The sequence below is a fragment of the Podarcis cretensis genome, assembly GCF_951804945.1.
Source record: "Podarcis cretensis genome assembly, chromosome: 10".
Lineage (NCBI taxonomy): Eukaryota > Metazoa > Chordata > Lepidosauria > Squamata > Lacertidae > Podarcis > Podarcis cretensis.
In genome coordinates, this window is record NC_137179.1 from 16,559,781 (window position 1) to 16,579,777 (window position 19,997).

The 19,997-nt window shown below is 44.5% G+C and overlaps 1 protein-coding gene across 3 annotated transcripts in view; it reads left to right on the forward strand.

The window, feature by feature from the left end:
- Positions 1-19,997, forward strand: part of EPS8 (EGFR pathway substrate 8, signaling adaptor) — a 156,050-nt gene that overhangs the window by 21,527 nt on the left and 114,526 nt on the right. Inside the window, exon 1 of one of the 3 annotated variants that reach the window (XM_079992402.1) lies at positions 5,844-6,165. The exons of the other annotated variants lie outside the window; for them this stretch is intronic. The gene's annotated coding sequence lies outside the window, so the exon portion shown is untranslated. Of the gene's footprint in view, positions 1-5,843; positions 6,166-19,997 lie in introns of those variants that run through there. 3 annotated transcript variants of the gene reach the window in all.

Consider the following 19,997-nt stretch of genomic DNA (forward strand, 5'->3'; position numbering starts at 1 on the left):
AGGTGCACTTGGTTCCTCTCCCCCCCCCAAAAAAAAATTTCATCCTCACAACAATGCTGGGTGGTAGGTTAGGCTAAGAGATCAGTGAGTGTCTTGGCTGAGTGGTGGTTCAAACCCTGCTCTCCCAGGTCCTAGTCCAACCCTCTCCAGCCTTTTTCAACCTGTGGGTCCCCAGATATAGTTGAACTACAACTCCCATCACCCCCTAGCTAGCAAGGCCAGAGCTCAAGGATGATGGGAGTTGTAGTCCAACAACATCTGGGGTCTCACAGGTTGAGAATCACTGCAAAACCCATGGGAAGGCAAACTAAGGCCCGGGGGGCAGATCCAGCCCAATCGCCTTCTAAATCTGGCCTGCAGACGGTCCGGGAATCAGCGTGTTTTTACCTGAGTAGAATGTGTCCTTTTATTTAAAATGCATCTCTGGGTTATTTGTGGGGCCTGCCTGGTGTTTTTACATGAGTAGAATGTGTGCTTTTATTTAAAATGCATCTCTTGGTTATTTGTGGGGCCTGCCTGGTGTTTTTACATGAGTAGAATGTGTGCTTTTTTAAAAAATGTATCCCTGGGTTATTTGTGGGGCATAGGAATTCGTTCATTCCCCCCCCCCCCCATATAGTCTGGCCCCCCACAAGGTCTGAGGGACAGTGGACTGGCCCCCTGCTGAAAAAGTTTGCTGACCCCTGCTCTAACCATTATGTCACATTGGTTCCTTCTGGCTGTTGTTGGGCTGCAGCCCCCATAATCCATGAACCCTGGCCAGGCTGGTGGGGCTGGTGGGAGTTGTAGTTCCAGACTCTTGGAGGGCGCCCGGTTGGAGGACAGCTTTTCCTGATGCAGTAACCACTCTAGCTAGCGGCAGCAAAAACAGCAGAGTCCTTTGTCACACATTAAAACATGAATTAGTTTATTGCGGCTTATTCTTTTATGGTCGTGTGTGTGTGTGTATGTTTTCAATCTCCACATTAACTCCTGTGATCCTTTTCATAGCATCCAGATTTTCAGGCTAAATAATTTGATTATGCGTGCCCACATTCAAATTATCTGTGCTGTATAAGGGCAATATTCTTGTGTTCTGAAAGGCTTCATCTACTCAAATGAGAAGTAGGGACAATTGAGAAGCAGTCTATCGAAGTATGGTTTTTGCATCTGCGTTGCTTGTTCCTGAAATTGCCTCCTTTGTTAGTTGGTTTCCCCCCCCCCACCTCGTCTCATTGCATGGCCTTGGATTAGACCCACAACTGGACTCACTGTGGCCTGGCATTCTGGATCCATTGTTTATTAATTGGCTACATTCACACCAAATATTAAAGCGCTCTTTTACCACTTCTTTTGGTTGCCCCCAAAGAATCCTGGGAACTGTAGTTTGACATGGGTGCTGTGATTTGATAGGAGACCCCTGTTTCTCTCACAGAGCTACGATTCCCAGGGTGGTTTAACAGTCAATCCCTCTTCTAGAATCATAGAGTTGGAAGGAACCATGAGGAACCATCTAGTCCAATTCCCTGAAATGCAGGAATCTTTTGCCCAAAGTGGGGCTTGAACCCACAACCCTAAGAGTCTTGTAGTCTGACAGCTGAGTTGTCCCTGACTTCTTCCTAGGGAACACTGGGAACTGTAGCTCTGTGAGGGGTCTCCTGTCAGCTTTCAGCACCTTGAACAAGCCAGAGTTCCCAGGATTTAATGGCATGACTGTTAAAAGTAGTGTAACAGTGCTTCAGTGTGTGGTGCGAACATTGTCCTGCAAGGGTGTCAAATAAACTTGTTTAAAGTGGGGTGCTGCAGCTTTAAATGTTCAAGGGAGATGGGTTCAAGGTGTCCTGCAAAACAGCACCCTGAGCAAGGGCGAGGTTTTCTCCGCCCTACAAGGAAGCAGGAAAGGCTACGCATTTGTCAAACAGAATGGAAAGATAAACCCACAATGAATAGTTCCGTTGTTGTGATTCCTCTCACCCTGCTCCATAGACATTATGTAAAATGACTTTGCCGCAGCAGGAACCACAGGAGGAGGAGGAAGAGAGAAAGATGATAGTCTCCCTTTGGAGACAGAACCAAAGATCTTGGTTTAAGCACAGGCAGGGAGGTGCTTATTTATTAATTAAATTTGTATACTGCCCTATATCCATAGGTCTCAGGGCGGTTCACAACATAAAATTACAACATAAAATCACAAAATAATGCCCAGTCCTGCCTACCTGCCCAGGGTCCCTAGTCCCTGCACAGATGGAGGTGTCATAGGAAGCAATGCCTAGTACAGTGATACCTCAGGTTAAGTACTTAATTTGTTCTGGAGGTCCGTTCTTAACCTGAAACTGTTCTTAACCTGAGGTACCCCTTTAGCTAATGGGGCCTCCTGCTGCCACTGCATGATTTCTGTTCTCATCCTGAAGCAAAGTTCTTAACCTGAGGTACTATTTCTGGGTTAGCAGAGTCTGTAACGTGAAGCGTATGTAACCTGAGGTAAAGGTGAAGGGACCCCTGACCGTTAGGTCCAGTTGTGGCCGACTTTGGGGTTGTGGCGCTCATCTCGCTTTATTGGCCGAGGGAGCCGGCATACAGCTTCCGGGTCATGTGGCCAGCATGACTAAGCCGCTTCTGGTGAACCAGAGCAGCACACGGAAACGCCGTTTACCTTCCCGCCGGAGTGGTACCTATTTATCTACTTGCACCTTGACGTGCTTTTGAACTGCTAGGTTGGCAGGAGAACCCGAGGTACCATTGTACATAACTCTACTTACAAATTCCATTTTTGGGGAGGAGGAATCTTTTTAGCCACCCTTGTCAACCATCATTTACGACCTTATAGGGTAGACTGGTATTGGGACCGGATCCTTATCTGGGGATGAAGGCTAAGGGAACGACTTGCTGAAAGCCTTTCTGGCAAATTCAGCTGCTCTTTGAACTTTGGAGCAGGGAATCCCCTTTGGGATGCTGTTCCCAGCCTTGCTTGCCTTATCCAGGTGTTGCTAGAATTAAACTCTCATCAGCCTCAGCCAGCATAGTCAGTGGTCAGGGGGTGTAAGTCCCAAAGCATTGCAGGGCCATTGATTTCCCCCACTTTTCCAGCTTTTTAGCTTTTTATGGCAAGAACCTGCATCCCTGAAGTGCCATTGTTTCATGCATGTACCTGTATATTGTCTCCACCTTCTGAAATTAGGCAGGTAGCAGTGTGTGGGGGGGGAGGGACTGTGGAATGCTCACTTGGCACCCACTGACATGTATGTTTGTTTTCTGGCAACAGACAAACACACACATTACCCCCCCCCCCAGTCCTTCTTAAAAATGGATAGAATTATTTGAATAAACCAACTTTCCCAGGTTTGTTTCTTGTTTTTATACGACTTCTGTTTTCCTGTGGTGTTGCTCTTAATGCATTAGAGCATGCTGTTAAATTGTTTTTAAAATGGATTTGTTACGGTTGTCGGGAGAGCTGTTTTGCGCCGCAGATGCGGGATATAAAATACACTGTAAATAAAATTAAGCGCAACGGAACAGTTCTACAGAACGGGGCTGCAGCTCTGTAGCAGAGCATCGGCCTTGCATGCAGAAGGTCCCAGGTTAAACCCCTGGCATCTCTAGATAGGATTGGCAACAGAATCATAGAATCGGAAGGGACCCCGAGGGTCATCTAGTCCAACCCCTGCAATGCAGGAATCTCAAGTAAAGCATGCTTCTGAATCACTAGCTAGCCTCTGCCAGTCAGTGTTGGCAATGCTAAGCTAGATGGACAGGCTGTCTGACTCGGTATAAGGTAGCTTGCTATATGCTCTGGTCCCATGTGCTTCCTACTTGTCGGTCAGTGCCTTTTTGCATTCTGGGAGCTGGATATGATGCTTTAACTCTCTTAACACTTGATCCCAATTAATTGGTATTATTGCTTATTAAAGTTCTGTCCTGTCCTTCCTCTCAAAGGAGCTCAGTGCAACAAACAGCTAAGAAACAAAATAATACAAATACAAATAAATAAAAATGGCTGTATAAATGTTGGAGGTTTTAGTTACTGGGTTCCCTAATAATTGGTTATAAAACAACTCTGGGAATTGGAGCTCTGTGAGGGGAACAGGGGTCTCCTAACAGTTCCCAGGATCCTTAACAAACCACAGCTCCCAGGATTCCTCAGGCTTTGATGCTTTGCCACCCAACGGTGGAAAAAAGCAGCCCTGAGCTTCTTCCATCTTGAGAAGTGGAGAGCAAAAAATCACCCCACCCCCCAAGCTTATGGGCTCTAAACCACACATCAGTTACAGGGTGTGATTAATCATCCATTATTTCAAACTTTAACCATGCCCCTGGACACCTGCAGGAAATTTTCCGGGGTGGCAGCAACAGTAAAGTAAAATGCTGCAAGCAGGGAGCCAGACTGATTTCTCTCTCAAAAAAATGAGTACTATTGGTAGTTTGTGCTGTTGGACTGATCCTTATAGACTCTCCAGTTTGTAGCTGTGACAGAACTGGAAGAGGAACAGGCTTGGTTTTGGCCTCCGTATACCATTCCCCTTGGGACGCAGGTGGCGCTGTGGGTTAAAGCCTCAGCGCCTAGGGCTTGCCGATCGAAAGGTCGGCGGTTCGAATCCCTGCGGCGGGGTGCGCTCCCGCTGCTCGGTCCCAGCGCCTGCCAACCTAGCAGTTCGAAAGCACCTCCGGGTGCAAGTAGATAAATAGGGACCGCTTACCAGCGGGAAGGTAAACGGCGTTTCCGTGTGCGGCTCTGGCTCTGGCTCTGGCTCTGGCTCTGGCTCTGGCTCTGGCCCTGGCCAGAGCAGCGATGTCACGCTGGCCACGTGACCCGGAAGTGTCTCCGGACAGCGCTGGCCCCTGGCCTCTTAAGTGAGATGGGCGCACAACCCCAGAGTCTGTCAAGACTGGCCCGTACGGGCAGGGGTACCTTTACCTTTACCTTTATACCATTCCCCAATGTGTTCATGTGAGGGGGCAAAGGGGTGGATTGAGCTGGGATGGGGGTGGCGCTGTGGTCTAAACCACTGAGCCTCTTGGGATTGCCGATCGGAAGGTTGGCGGTTTGATTCCCCGCGACGGGGTGAGCTCCCATTGCTATGTCCCAGCTCCTGCCAACCTAGCAGTTCGAAAGCACGCCAGTGCAAGTAGATAAATAGATATCACTGTGGCGGGAAGGTAAATGGTGTTTCCGTGGGCTCTGGCACTCGTCATGGTGTCCCGTTGTGCCAGAAGCGGTTTAGTCATGCCGGCCACATAACCCAGAAAGCTGTCTGTGAACAAATGCTGGCTCTCTCGGCCTGAAAGCAAGATGAGCACTGCAACCCCATAGTCGCCTTTGACTGGACTTAACCGTCCAGGGGTCTTTTACCTTTACCCTTTCTTACATTGTGCAAGAACACCCAGAGTAAGTCATGACTGGGCTGAATTTGCACCCAGGACTTCCCAGTCTAAGATGGCCTCTAGCTTGGGAGTCACCCAGGAGATGGGGGAGCTGTAGCCCTCTAGATGTTGTTGGACTCTAACTCCTATCATCCCCAACCATTGGCCATGCCGATGGGAGTTATAGTCCAGCAACATCCCTGATCTAAGCAGTTTTAACATCAGATCTACTCACAAAATCCTGTTTGTTCACTCTGGATTTCAGGCAGCTGGTGACACAGTGTGAGTGGATTTATTTATTTTATTTAAAGCATTCTTATTTCACTTGTGCTTCACACCACATGTAAATGAAACTTAAAGTATGTATCTCCAGAATTGCTGCTTTTTTGAATCAGAGGGTTTGTTCCTAGCTTGAGATCCAGGGCAAATAGCGTCTTACAAGCGAGGTGCTCAAAATACTACCAATTTTGGAAAATGCGGTAGTGTTGGTCTTGTTTTCACCCAGCTAATCAGTTTTCAAAGCAAGAAATGGTTAAATAGTTGACAGTGCTAATATTGATCTTTGCTTATTAACCTGCTGCTCACGTGCTGTGTGTTCTGCCAATGCTGTGCATCGGTCTGTAGCTTGTAAAACAGTTACTGTCTGTGCCCGCAAAGCAATCAGTGATTTAGCGCATGGTTTATCAGCATGCCGTAGGAACACAGGCTGTGCAACGTAATTGGCACATGCAAACGACTAAATCTCGGATGGTGATAATGTTAACCCGGCATTTCTCAAAGTGCACCTTCTCAGATGTCTGGGAGAGAACGGTTGCCCGCTTTTAACTGGTTTGTATTTTTATTTCAAATGTGCCTTCCGGCTGGCATGCAAAGTGGTGCTTCCTGAACTCCAACCATGGATTATTCCGGAGAAACAGAAAGAGGACTGTTCTGCTTTGCAGTGTCAGAGAGCTTTTCCTTTCACCAGCACCGCTTTTGAGTTACGGAACGGGCAGCAGCTGCTTTTTCTCCTGGCAAATAGGAAGAAGTGGTCGAAGGCGAGTGTGTGTGTGTGTGTGGTTACTGGAAGCAAAGTAGCAATGATTTCACCTTGGGCTGGGGGTGGGGGAGAACTGGACAGGGTCCCAGTTCTGGAGAATCAATAGCTGGAAGACATATGGCAAGGTTATGTTGAGCACGGGTCATTGACGGGGCAATGTCCCAAACTGGCTTGCAATATGGACCGACTGATAGTGGGTATCTCAATGGATTGCAGGCTACTGGGGTCTGTTTTGAGTTGCTGACCGGGCCAGTGTCTCAAACGAATGCAAGCTAGGGCATATAGGCGGGAGGAAGATGGTAACATGGAGGAATTTGGAATAAAGCACTCTCTTTAGGAAGCAAAAGAAGAAAACGGTTCTTCTGTGCTGACAGTGGAGTCGTATCACCATCTACTCGACAAAAGCTTCCCCTCAAGGGATGTGTAGGATTACTACCTTAATGACTCCTTGCTGTGTTGGAAATGAAAAGAGGCATGATAAAAAACTTTCAGTAAATGAGGAAGAATGGAGAGAATGCAGTGCCCAACTTAGACAAATTGCAGGCAGGAAAGCCTAGATGAAGATGTTCAGCAAATTTTGCTTTACAGCGTGTAATCCCTTCTCTCTTTGTTAATTTTAATTGGATTGTGAACAGTTATCTTGAGTTCTTTGTTCTTCCCGCCCTCATTTTTGGAATCGTTCTTTTGTCATTTCCTCCAAGTCTGGGTGGACTGCTTTTTTCTTACACGATTTAGCTACACCCTCTGTAGATGGGAACCTTTGGCTTGTTGCGTGTAACCATGTAGGGGGGAGGATTGTAGTTCAATGGCAGAGTAACTACTTTGTGTGAAGAAGGTCGCGGGTTCAATCCAGGCATCTCCAGGTCTCGGTCCAGCAGTCTAACTACTTCTCTATACTAGATCCCCTGCCCCTGACCACCTTTCCCAATATATAGGGACCAACAGACATCTTGGGGTTTTCTTTTCTTTTTCATTCACTGAATTGTAAAACAACAACAGAACAACAAAACAACAACAACTTATTATTTATACCCTGCCCATCTGGCTGGGTTTCCCCAGCCACTCTGGGTGGCTTCCAGCAAAATATTAAAATACAATGATTCATCAAATGATGGGGGTGGAGATGCTCCTTCAGGTATACTGGGCCGAGGCTGTTTAGGGCTTTAAAGGTCAGCACCAACACTTTTAATTGTGCTTGCAAATGTACTAGGAGCCAATGTGTGTCTTTCAGGACTGGTGTTATGTGGTCTCGGCAGCCACTCCCCATCACCAGTCTGGCTGCCGCATCCTGGATTAGTTGTAGTTTCTGGGTCACCTTCAAAGGTAGCCCCAGATAGAGTGTGTTGCAGTAGTCCAAGTGGGAGATAACAAGAGCATGTACCTCTCTGGCAAGACAGTTCACGGGCAGATAGGGTCTCAGCCTGCGTACCAGATGGAGCTGGTAAACAGCTGCCCTGGACACAGAATTGACCTGCGCCACCATGGACAGCTGTGAGTCCAAAATGACTCCTAGGCTGCACACCTGGTCCTTCAGGACCAGGGAGTCCTCCATACCTGCCCGCCTCCTGTCCCCCAAAAACAGTACTTCTGTCTTGTCAGGATTCAACCTCAATCTGTTAGCCGCCATCCATCCTCCAGCTGCCTCCAGACACTCACACAGGACCTTCACCGCCTTCACTGGTTCTGATTTGAAAGAGAGGTAGAGCTGGGTATCATCCACATACTGATGAACACCCAGCCCAAACCCCCTGATGATCTCTCCCAGCGGCTTCATGTAGATGAAACTAGGGAGCTTCATTTCTGTAAACAGTTTTGCTTCTCTTAGAATTGTAGCCAGTGGGTCTCCTCTCCTTCAAGCGAATTCAGGCTGTCTCAGTAATCACTCATGAAACTGGTAGAGAGCTCCAGTTAAGGAGGGAACCTCATTTATTTCCATTGCAGATAAGAACAAAACAGGAACCTCTCTGTGCATTCATCTGAATGTGCAAACACCCCTAATGTGAACATATGATCCTCAAATATATATTTAAAGCTCCTTCCCATGTGGCCAACATCCTTTTCTCTGACTGTAAAGCAAATCCTGTGACTTAAGGCAGGCTAACAACCTCCCAGAAGGGAGCCCAATTCAAGCCAAGCCACCTCCACAAATTTGTCCCACGTTACTATCTGCTGTTTTGCTTGTGCAGCCATCATTCATTAATTGCTTCCACATCCAGAGCTATAAACAGTGAAATCGTATTAGCGGGTACTGTCTCCTACGCTCACTGGTAAAATCTGTTTTCTGAGCTACTTTATGTTGCCCAGAACCCAGTACTAAAAATCCATCGCTAAAACAATTTTGTCTGCGGAAGCGTGGGTTCTGTTTCCGCCGTTACCATTTTGGAAAGCAGATTATTAGCTTTGATTTCCATGTAAGAAGCTGCTAATAATAAAACCTTTAGGATTTGGAATGCGAACACATGTGGATGCAGATCTATCTGTCTATATTTGGCAAGCGGAGATTTTAAAGGCATAAGCACAATTCTGAATTTGCAAGACCGGCCTCAGCTGTAAATTTGATAATATGACTGTCGTGCTTGGCAGACATAACTGTGGTTCAGCATATCTCTGTTTCACAGATCCAGTATCGGGCAGGTATAGTTCAGCATTACCTCTGAATACTTAAAGCCATTGTTAAGGATTAGCTAAACCAAGATGTGACTGCATCGTGGTTAGAAAGGAATATTGTGGTTTCAATGCTGTTCTTTGGTCTGGTCCAGTAGAGCTCTTCTTGTGTCTTTGAAAGGAAATTACATGGCTTGTATCCAATGGTAGCTCAGAGTAGGAACCTAAAGTTCAATGAGTCTACTTTGAACAGAACTCAGTGGAAAAAAGGCCCATGTACAGATTCCACTAACCGTGAAGGTAACAGAGATAGAAGAAGCTGGTGACTGATGTACTTTGATACAGAGGGAAATGTTTTGGATCATTGTTATGGTGTTCTACGTATTGTGGAGCACCAGAGTGCTCTCTCGGAGAGCCAGTGTGGTGTAGTGGTTAAGAGCGGTAGTCTCGTAATCTGGGGAACCGGGTTTGCATCTCCGCTCCTCCACATGCAACTGCTGGGTGACCTTGGGCCAGTCACACTTCTCTGAAGTCTCTCAGCCCCACTCACCCCACAGAGTGTTTGTTGTGGGGGAGGAAGGGAAAGGAGAATGGTAGCCGCTTTGAGACTCCTTAAAGGGAGTGAAAGGCGGGATATCAAATCCAAACTCCTCCTCTCTTTCATTGCACGTAAGCAGAGATAGCTCAGTCGGTACAGCATGACACTCTTAATCTCAGGGTTAAGGGTTCAAGCCCCATGTTAGGCGAAAGAATCTTGCATTGCAGGGGGTTGGATTAGAGGATCTTCATGGTCCCTTTCAACTCTACAATTCTATGAATCTATGCAGTAGGATCACAGTTTAGTTTTACTTTTGCGATCACAGCTTTATGGCCAGTTAATAAATAAATAGAAAGACTGGGCAGGAGAACTTAGTTTTCTGGTCTCTGGGAAGCTTCATGGAAAGAGTTTCTAACCCCTCTGCTTTGCTTACCAAGCTCTGGGAGGGACGCACAAGATTTCACGGGGCGTCTGGGAACCTGCGAGATCTCAGACAGTATGGTCGTTCTCAGTTTGCACGATTTTGCTGTCACCTGCAAGCCCCGGGAACGTAACGCTTGCCTAAGTTGCGATGGCACTGTACATTGCTGTGTTTTGCCTCGATATCTTCTGTGAGTTGATGATTGTGACGTTACCATGTATGAGAGAGTGCTGGAGGGGAAATAGTTAAATAGATTGCACCGACAGGACCCAGGGGGTGGAGTCAGTGGGTCTATAAAGGAGTTCTGGGAGGAGTTCTGGGGGGAGTTCGTTGGGAGTTGTGGGTGGGTAGTTGGTTGGTTTTTGAGTGGGTTGGCTGGTTGGGAAAGGCAGTTGGTAATAGAGAGACAGTTAGGGCAGTTGGTCCTTGAGTGTGGGAAGATAGCAGAGATAGAGAGAGGAACATAAGACTAAGAAAGTAAAGAGGAGCACTGTTTGGAATGCTGTAATAGTTTTGTTTTAAGTCTGAAATAAAATACACTCTTCTTTATGAATTGAAAGGCTGACTGAGACTGAAGTGATTTTACCAGGGAGGACCTGGTTGGTGGCAGCGGATTAGTGGTGTACGGGTCAATAGTCCGTGAGACGACCGGGGGCTCCGTACGAACGCCACAGTGATGCATAAATATTTTAAATAAATAAAGACAGAAACATAGGTATTTTTTTTTTTAATGAGGATGGATCTGTGTGGAAAACACAGCTGGAACAGCACCCATTATAAGAAAGTGATGTGGGCAGAGGCCTAGTTTTAGCGCAGTCGAGATATCAAATGTACTGCTTTATCAAATATGGCCCAACCAGCTGGGTATGAAATCCTTAAAAATCCGCACTGAGTGTCTTTCTCACCTCACACCTCCTTTATGGCAAGTTTCCAGAGAGGGCTGTAGCGACAGAGGTGAACCCAGCGGAAACATACATATCTGAGCAGGTGAAAAGTGAGCTGGTGTAGGAACAGTCAATTTTCCAGATTCTTTCTCCCCACCAGGCATGCTGTGAAATTCTCCAGGGACGCTCACCTTTTACAGAGCCGCTAGAACATAAATGTCAGCTGTTTCTAGCTGTGGGAGAGAGGTGTTTGTTTTCACACGCGCATGCCATCGGTGCGCAAACAAACAAACTCTCAATCCAATCCAGCGTGGTTTGGGATTTGGCTAATTGGCCTCTGGAGTCGTAATGGTGCTGCGCAAAAGCTCGTGGTTTATGGAAACCTAGCAGCCCTCCCCTTTTTGAAAGAAACAAAACAACCCCCACTTAATCCTAAAGACAGAACTGCTTTTTAGATTGTTTCAAAAGAACGAGAGATTAATTGAATATAGGAGAGTCGTCTGGGTTGCTTGCTAATCCTGGTAAATCCCAACTCTTTCTGCGCCTAATGTGCTTTCGTTTATACCCCTCCTGCTCGCAAAAAAACCCCTTTAAGTAAATAGAGCGGTGATATCTTGTGCATCGGGAAAATCTCCACCTTCAAATTTCTAGGCCAGCCTTGCCAATTATTCTTCCAAAGTTAATAACCCATGATAGTGTTTTTTTCTCTCCAGCCTATGCCTAGTTTGCCATATACGTCCACTCAGTCACTTCAGACTGGGAAACCAACAGTTTTCCAAGTGCCAAATAATGCTCATTCTGCACTTGTAAGGGAGCAATCTTTTAGCTTGGCAGTTCCTACACTCTGGAACTACTTGCCTCTTGACATTAGGCAGTTGCCTTCCCTGGTTCCTTTTCGGAGCCTGCTAAAATGCTTTCTGTTTAGGCAAGTCTACCCAGACATGTTACGTTGATGTGTATCTTCATCTGTAATTTCAGTTTGGAACTCTTGATTTTATTCGTTTTGTGTGTTTTTTATAAACTTGATTTTAACGTTGATAATAATGTAAACTTTAAAATAATTATTTAATGTTCTTTGTAAACTGCTTAGAGGTTTTATTTACAGTTAAGTGGTATACAAATTTTGTCAAACAAAATAAATACCTAAAGCTGTCTATACTGAGGGGGAAAGTTCTAGCTTTTTTGAGCTTTCTTTCCTGGTCACCCAGAAGCATAAAAAAATAATAATTCAGACTGTTTTTTTAATTTGGGGGTGGGTCTGCAAGGGGTCTGCTGCCAACCTAACAGTTTGAAAGCACGTCAAAGTGTAAGTAGATAAATACGTACCGCTCCGGCAGGAAGGTAAATGGCATTTCCGTGTGCTGCTCTGGTTCGCCAGAAGTGGCTTAGTCATGCTGGCCACATGACCCAGAAGCTGTACGCTGGCTCCCTCAGCCAGTAAAGCAAGATGAGCGCCACAACCCCAGAGTCGTCCACAACTGGACCTAATGGTCAGGGGTCCCTTTACCTTTACCTGCAAGGGGTGTTGATTGTTCTTGGTGTCTCCTGCTTTGCATTCAATCCCTTGCAAGCACAGGTGCAGAATCTTTCCCCATGTGCCTGGCAAAGCACCTCAGGTGCCTGCTCCCAATTGGCTTAGTTTTGGCTTGCAGTTGCGAGAAAGAAGTTGAGGAGCAAGGGGGAAGACCTTTGCTGGTGTTGTCTGCACCTGGGAGGAGGTGAAAAGTCAACTTGGCTCAGGAGAAGCCTCAGTTACAGAGCATCTGCTTTGCATTCAAGTCCCAGGCTCAGTCCCTTATTCTAAACCCCTGGAAAGCAACTTCCATGTCAGCAGAGGCAAAATGAGCTAGGTGGACCCAAGGCTCTCTCAGTACCAGCTGGCTTCCTATGTTCCTTTGAAAAAAAACAGCCAAAATGCACAATTCAGGGTTAAACCTGGGGGAGCAAATGGGGATACGCTCAGGTCACTCGTTGCATACACCTAGTATGAGACAAACTGTATTCCATAATGGAAAAGATAGCATGAAATGGCAAAAATGACCAGAAAAATCTGAAATCAGGAAGACCGAAAGAGGAATGGGGAAAATTTATAATTTATCTTAAAAACCATTGTAAACAGTTAAAATTGTTAGTAGGATTGGAATAACACTTGTAGTTCAGTGGTGAATTTTGGATATAATGGAGATGCAAAAGATTTGAATTATTATAAAAGATGCAGGAGGAAATGATTGACAATAGGACCCACAAAGGGGAGGACAGGATATTCTTTGGAATCTTGTTTTTATGACATATGTTGGATAGGTGGTTGTAAAACTTTAATTTGAAAAACCAAATAAATATATAAAAAAGAAAAGAAAAGAGAGCCCTTTCAGAAATTCCAGGAAATAGAGGAGGGGAAGCACAATTTGATTTGTGTGCTTCCTTTCCCTAAGCTTCTGGCTCTTCTCTGGGCAGAGGGATACATTTTGTGTAGCTCCCCTTTTGGAGGAGGACTGGAAGCAAGGGGGATAGGCAGTACAAGCCAGCCATGCCTCCTCTCCCGGGAGCTGGAAAGTCTCCTGGGAACATGGAAAGTTGCATGGGACATCAGTGTCCCTTTAGGATCAAAAGTCAGGGTCAGTGCAGTGCTCACTGTTAAGATGCATGTGGGGGAGCCCTGCACACTTTGGTCTAACAACTGGATTCCATGTTGCTTCCTGTTGTTTATTATGGTGGTTATAGCAGTTCCCATTCATCTCAGCAGCAGCAGCAGCAGTTCTTATTCATCTTCTCCCCTGGGCATTCCAGTGTAGCACTCCCTGGCATGCTCATTTGCTAAACGGAAACAAACTCTGCTCCTGCCATGCTAGGAAACATTTCTAGCATGTTGCACTGTGTGTGTGTGTGTGTGTGTGTGTGTGTCCCCCTCTGCGTGTGGCCTTAAGCCTATGCTTGTAATGAAAATGAATTGCTGCTAATGAAACAGCTGGGTGATGTGACCCCGTTGTGCCCTTGGTCGTGCAATACTAGACGGTAGGTGAGATGTTTTTCTAAAGAAATTCATAGCAATGCAAATCCCTTTGCCCTTTCAGATAAGCAGAGGGCTGGAATGGTTTGCGATTAGTCTACTCTGCACAATACATGATTTTAAAGGGAAACAAAGTTAACTGTCTTTTGTATGCCCTAGAGAGTGATTTACTTTTCTGGCTTGGTGCAGATGTGGACCACAGGTTTCTTCCTCTCTGCAGGTTAAGCACCATATCATGATTGTATTTGTGTTTGTGTTTGTATTATATATATATATATATATATATATATATATATATATATATATATATATATAATCTACAGTCATACCTCATGTTAAGTTCTTTCAGGTTACATCCCGTGGTGACCCGGAAGTACCGGAAAGGGTTACTTCTGGGTTTTGCCACTCGCGCATGCACAGAAACACAAAATGATGTCATGTGCATGCGCAGAAGCTCCGAATTGCAACCGGTGCGTGCGCAGGCGTGCCGCTGCAGGTTGCGCTCTTTTCATGTTGCGAACGGGCCTCCGGAACGGATCCAGTTCGCAACCAGAGGTACCACTGTATTATTAATTTCTGCCCTGCATCCTTGCCATCTCCATCAAGCAGCATTTAGAATATTCCAAAAGCTTTCCACTCTGGCTCGGAGTGGCTAGGAGTGCATATGCCCAGCCACACACTCCCAGAGATGCTCCTCCGCTGCTCTGGGTGGCTGGCGTGGTCCACAGGCCCCACTGGGTATCTCAGCGGAGGAATCTAGTCACTGGCATGGGCTGCCACAAGAGCCCTGCAGGACCCCCTCCCCTGTCAGCCAGTGGCGCTATTAGAAGTGTGAACCTAAGTCCCCAGCAGGGCTCAGAGGGAAGAAGGACAGAGAAAGCAGGTGAGAGTTGCAGGAGGAAAAAAAGGGGAGGGAGGAGGGAGACAGGAGGGAAAGCAGCAAGTGGAGGGAGGGATGGAGGCAGGAAGGTAGACAGACCAGTGGAGAAGGAGGAAGGAGGAGCAGAGCAGAGCAGACCCAACCTCAGTTGCTGTGGAAGAAGTCACTGGCAGAGCGCAAAAGCCATCAAAAAGCAAACTTTTTGAGTTTCTAGTCCCTGATCTCTCCCAGCTTTGGAGACACAAATACAGCTCCATGCCAAGGGCGCAAGGGAGCCTAAGTACGCCTCTGATCCCTGGCATCTCCAGGTAGAAAGCCTTTTCTGAAACCCTTCTGCCAGGGAGTGCGGCGAATACTCAGCTAGGTGAACTAGCCCATGGTTTGGCTCTGTAGCAGAATGCTTTCTGTGTCCCAGACCTGCTCAGCTTCAACAAGGTGGCTGCGTCTTGTGCCTCCAGACCTTGCCTTTGCCCCAGCGAATGACTCTGTTTTTTTAACTGCTTGGTTATATTAGATTTCCTGCATTCGAAGTAAATCCTCTAATTTAATAAAAACGTACTTGGCACATGGGTAATGCCAGGGAGTTACAATTACGGCCTTTGGGATCTAATTACATCAAAAACCCAAACAAGCCAGCCAAACCTCCCAGAGATACAGGAAGAAGGCATTTTCCCCCCCACCTTGTCTTCTTTTCATCTGAAGGAGGCTGCTCCTTGAATTGGTTTCCCTCTTTTGTTTGGCGCAGTTGCCATGGCGATGAATGAGCCGCTCTGTAGATGTGTGCATGTCTCATTCTCCTAGGTAGAAAGGCTGACCCAATCAACATCGGTTTCCATTCACATGCGGTGTGCCTGCTGCTCTGGAAGTTATTTACCTCCCTGCCCTGCTCAAATAATCATCATAATAAATGGAACGCAGAATGGGTAATCTGAGTTGCCTTAATTATTGGCTCGCTCTCAAGCTGTAGGTTTGCCTCCTCTTGCTACTGCAGGCTGTGCGGTCAAACTGTTTAGATTTTTCCATTGCGTGCCTTGTAAATTTCATGAACGGTCATTGATGCGTCGTGTTGCTTGCTTGCTACATAACAGAGAGGAATGTGAGTAATGAACTGAACTGATAATAAGCGTTCAGTACAGTGAAAGGTAACATGTCCTTTTCCTTTAGTAAGAGAGACCTGCACACTTGCTTCTGAGCATGTTTTACTTAGAAGTCAACCGCCTTGACTTCAGTGGCGTCTGCTTCTGTGTCGGCGCATTTTAGGATCAGAACATTTAAAGTGTGTTTAGGAGATTTTAAATTTTCTGCTTTTAGAACTACGTTGCTCAGTGTCCCCCAATATATGCACGTGTATTTTTTTTAGCCTTAAGCTGGGCATTTTTGTTTTGTTTTTTTAAAATAATTTTTATTAATTTTCCAATTTTAAGACAAAGCAACATACACACATCAACAAACAAAAACAAACACACTAATATAGTTTCATAACCTCATTTTCATAAGCCTTCTTTCTCGGACTTCCCCATACCTCACCCTTTTTGCATCCTTGTTTTAGAGTTTTTCAGCAACCCTTTACTCCAATTAATTAAAACTTATTATCTTTCTCAATTTCATCTTAATTCAACAAACAATGTCCGCTGCAATTCTGTATCTTCCTTTCCCTTGACATTTTAGCACTCATCAATATTATAACAGTTCTTAAGATAAACTTTGAATTTCTTCCAGTCTTCCTCCACCGTCTCTTTCTCTTGGTCACGGATTCTGCCAGTCATTTCTGCCAATCCCATAAAGTCAATCACTTTCGTCTGCCATTCTTCCAGTGTGGGGAGTTCTTGTGTCTTCCAATACTTTGCTAGAAGGATCCTTGCTGTTGTAGTGGCGTACATAAAAAAAGTCCTATCCCTCCTTGACACCAATTGGCCAACCATGCCCAAGAGAAATGCCTCTGGTTTCTTATGAAAAGTACATTTAAGTACCTTCTTAATTTCATTATAAATCATTTCCCAAAAGGCTTTAATCTTTGGGCAGGTCCACCAAAGGTGAAAGAAGGTACCTTCAGTCTCATTACATTTCCAGCATTTGTTATTGGGCAGATGATAAATCTTTGCAAGCTTGACTGGGGTCATGTACCACCTATAAATCATTTTCATAATATTTTCTCTTAAGGCATTACATGCCGTGAATTTAATACCGGTGGTCCATAACTGTTCACAGTCAGCAAACATAATGTCATGACCAATGTCCTGTGCCCATTTAATCATGGCTGATTTAACTGTCTCGTCTATTGTATTCCACTTCAGCAACAAATTATACATTCTTGATACATTCTTAGTATTGGGTTCTAACAGTTCTGTTTCCAATTTCGATTTCTTCACCTGGAAGCCAATTTTCCTGTCTTGTTTAAAGGTTTCCATTATTTGATAGTAATGGAGCCAATCTCGTACCTTAGACTTTAATTTCTCAAAACTCTGTAGTTTAAATTCACCACTTTCTTGTTCTAAAATTTCAGAATATTTTGGCCATTTGGATTCTATATTAAGTTTCTTCACCTCCTTAGCCTCCATAGGTGATAACCACCTAGGAGTTTTATTTTCCAACAAATCCTTGTATCGAATCCAGACATTATATAGTGCTTTCCTAACAATATGGTTTTTAAAACCCTTGTGAACTTTAACCTTGTCATACCATAAATATGCATGCCAACCAAACCTGTTATCAAATCCTTCCAGGTCCAGAATGTCTGCATTCTCAAGAAGTAGCCAATCTTTCAACCAGCAGAAAGCTGCCGATTCATAGTACAGTCTTAAATCCGGCAGGGCAAACCCCCCTCTTTCTTTTACATCAGTAAGTATCTTAAATTTTATTCTGGGCTTTTTGCCCTGCCAGATAAATTTAGATATATCTTTCTGCCACTTTTTGAAACAATCTAGTTTATCCACAATTTGTAGTGTCTGAAACAAAAATAACATTCTAGGCAATACATTCATTTTGATCACTGCGATTCGGCCTAACAAGGAAAGCTTCAAGTTCGACCATATTTCTAGATCTTTCTTTACCTCTGTCCAGCATTTATCATAATTGTCTTTAAATAAATTCACATTTTTAGATGTCATGTTAATCCCCAAATATTTTACTTTCTTTGCCACCATTAACCCAGTTTCATTTTGGAATCTCTCTCTTTCAACATTTGTTAAGTTTTTTTTCCAAAACTTTAGTTTTTTGTTTGTTCAACTTAAATCCTGCCACCTGACCAAAGAATTGAATTAACTCTAAAACTCTTTTTGTACTAGTGTCTGGCTCTTGTAAAGTCAATACTAGGTCATCTGCAAATGCCTTCAATTTGTAGTGTTTAGCTCCGACCTGAACTCCTTTTACCAGCTGGTCCCCCCTGATCATATTCAACAAAACCTCCAGGACTGATATAAAAAGTAATGGGGATATTGGGCACCCCTGCCATGTCCCTTTTTCTATGGAGAGTTCATCAGTAACCACATTATTTACAATTAGCTTTGCCTTTTGTTCAGAATATATTGCACTTATACCATTTTCAAACCTTTGGCCTACCCCCATCCCATGGAGATTCCTCTTCATGAAGTTCCAAGAGATATTATCAAAGGCTTTCTCCGTGTCCACAAAAATTAGGACTGCCTTCGTATTAATATTTACAGTTAGCAGTTCCATAATGTCAATTATGTTCCTTACATTATCTGATAAGTGTCTTCCTGGGAGAAAGCCTGCCTGGTCCTTATGAATCTCCTCCATTAACACCCTCTTCAGTCTTTTTGCTAAAATGTCAGCAAATATTTTGTAATCCACATTAAGTAATGATATAGGGCAGTAGTTCTTGATCTGGTTTTTTTCAGTATCAGTCTTTGGTATAAGTGTAATAAATGCTTCTTTCCACGATTCAGGTGCCTTTTTTCCCTCTAATATTTCGTTACAAACCTCCTTAAGCGGCTGTATTAGCCATTCTTTCAATGCTTTATAATATCTGGAGGTTAGTCCATCTGGTCCTGGAGATTTCCCTAATTGCATGTTTTGAATGGCACCCTCCATTTCTTGATCTGTTATTTTCTCATTTAAAGTCAACATACTTTGTTGTCCACATCTCTGAATAGGGTGTCATTCATTCTCCATCTGAAGGATCCAGCTGTTGTTAGTTTCATTTCCATCTTCACTGCGTTATGGTCGGAGCATGTCTTTGGGCAGATTTCCACCTTTTTTATCCTTGGAGCCATTCCACTAGTAGTCCATATTTGATCTATTCTTGTCCATGTCATTTGTGCCTCTGAAAAGAATGTTCCCTCTCTCTCAAGAGGGTTTCTTGTTCTCCAGATATCAATCAGGTCTATGTTTTCAGTCATTTCAAAGAAGGTCTTAGGTAGTCTCCCATCCTTAGAGACCACCTGTCTTTGTGCTTTATCCATATTTGTAGAGACCACGCCATTCATATCTCCTAATAAAATCACCTTGTAATCCAGATGATCCATTAATGTCTCATGCAATTTCTTGTAGAATTCTGCCTTCCCTTCATTTGGTGCGTAGATGCCAACTACCAGGAATTTTTCTCCTTGGATTTGTATCTCAATTGCCAAAATTCTTCCATATTCATCTTTAAAGATCAGTTTTGGAGCCAATTTTTCCTTTGCATAGATCACCACTCCTCTTTTCTTAACTTTATCTGATGAAATAAATTCCTGTCCTAATCTTTTATTTATAAGTAATCTTCTATGTGCCCTTGTCACGTGGGTTTCTTGTAGACATATCAAATCCAATTGTTCTCTTTTCAAGATGTGAAAGACCTCGCGCCTTTTTCTGGGAAGGTTCAGTCCATTACAGTTCCAGGTTAAAAATTGCAGAGACATTGTTAATTAGTTACCTCCAGCTGCTCCCTGCAGCTGTTCTTCTTCCGTTGGTGACTTCAGTCCAAATGTCAAATTTCCAAGGTCTGTGTCAGAGGTTGAGTCTAGCACTCCTTTCAAAAGGTCCTCCTCGTTTCTGTCCAGGAATTGTTCTTTATCTTGCACTGTTCTTATTTTGACTTTCTTTCCTTTGAAGTTAAAAGACAAGCCTTGTGGAAATTCCCACCTAAAAGGTATGTTATTCTTCTTCAGCAGGTCAACCAGATTCTTAAAATAGGTTCTTACCTCCAGAATGTATTTTGGGATGTCCTTGTAAATTTGAACAGAAGCATTTCCAATCTGAAGGGTTCTCTGGTAATGCAAATTTAAAATTTTATCTCTTTCCTCTTTAGATCTCAGAGTTATCAGACAATCCCTTGGGATCTTCCTGC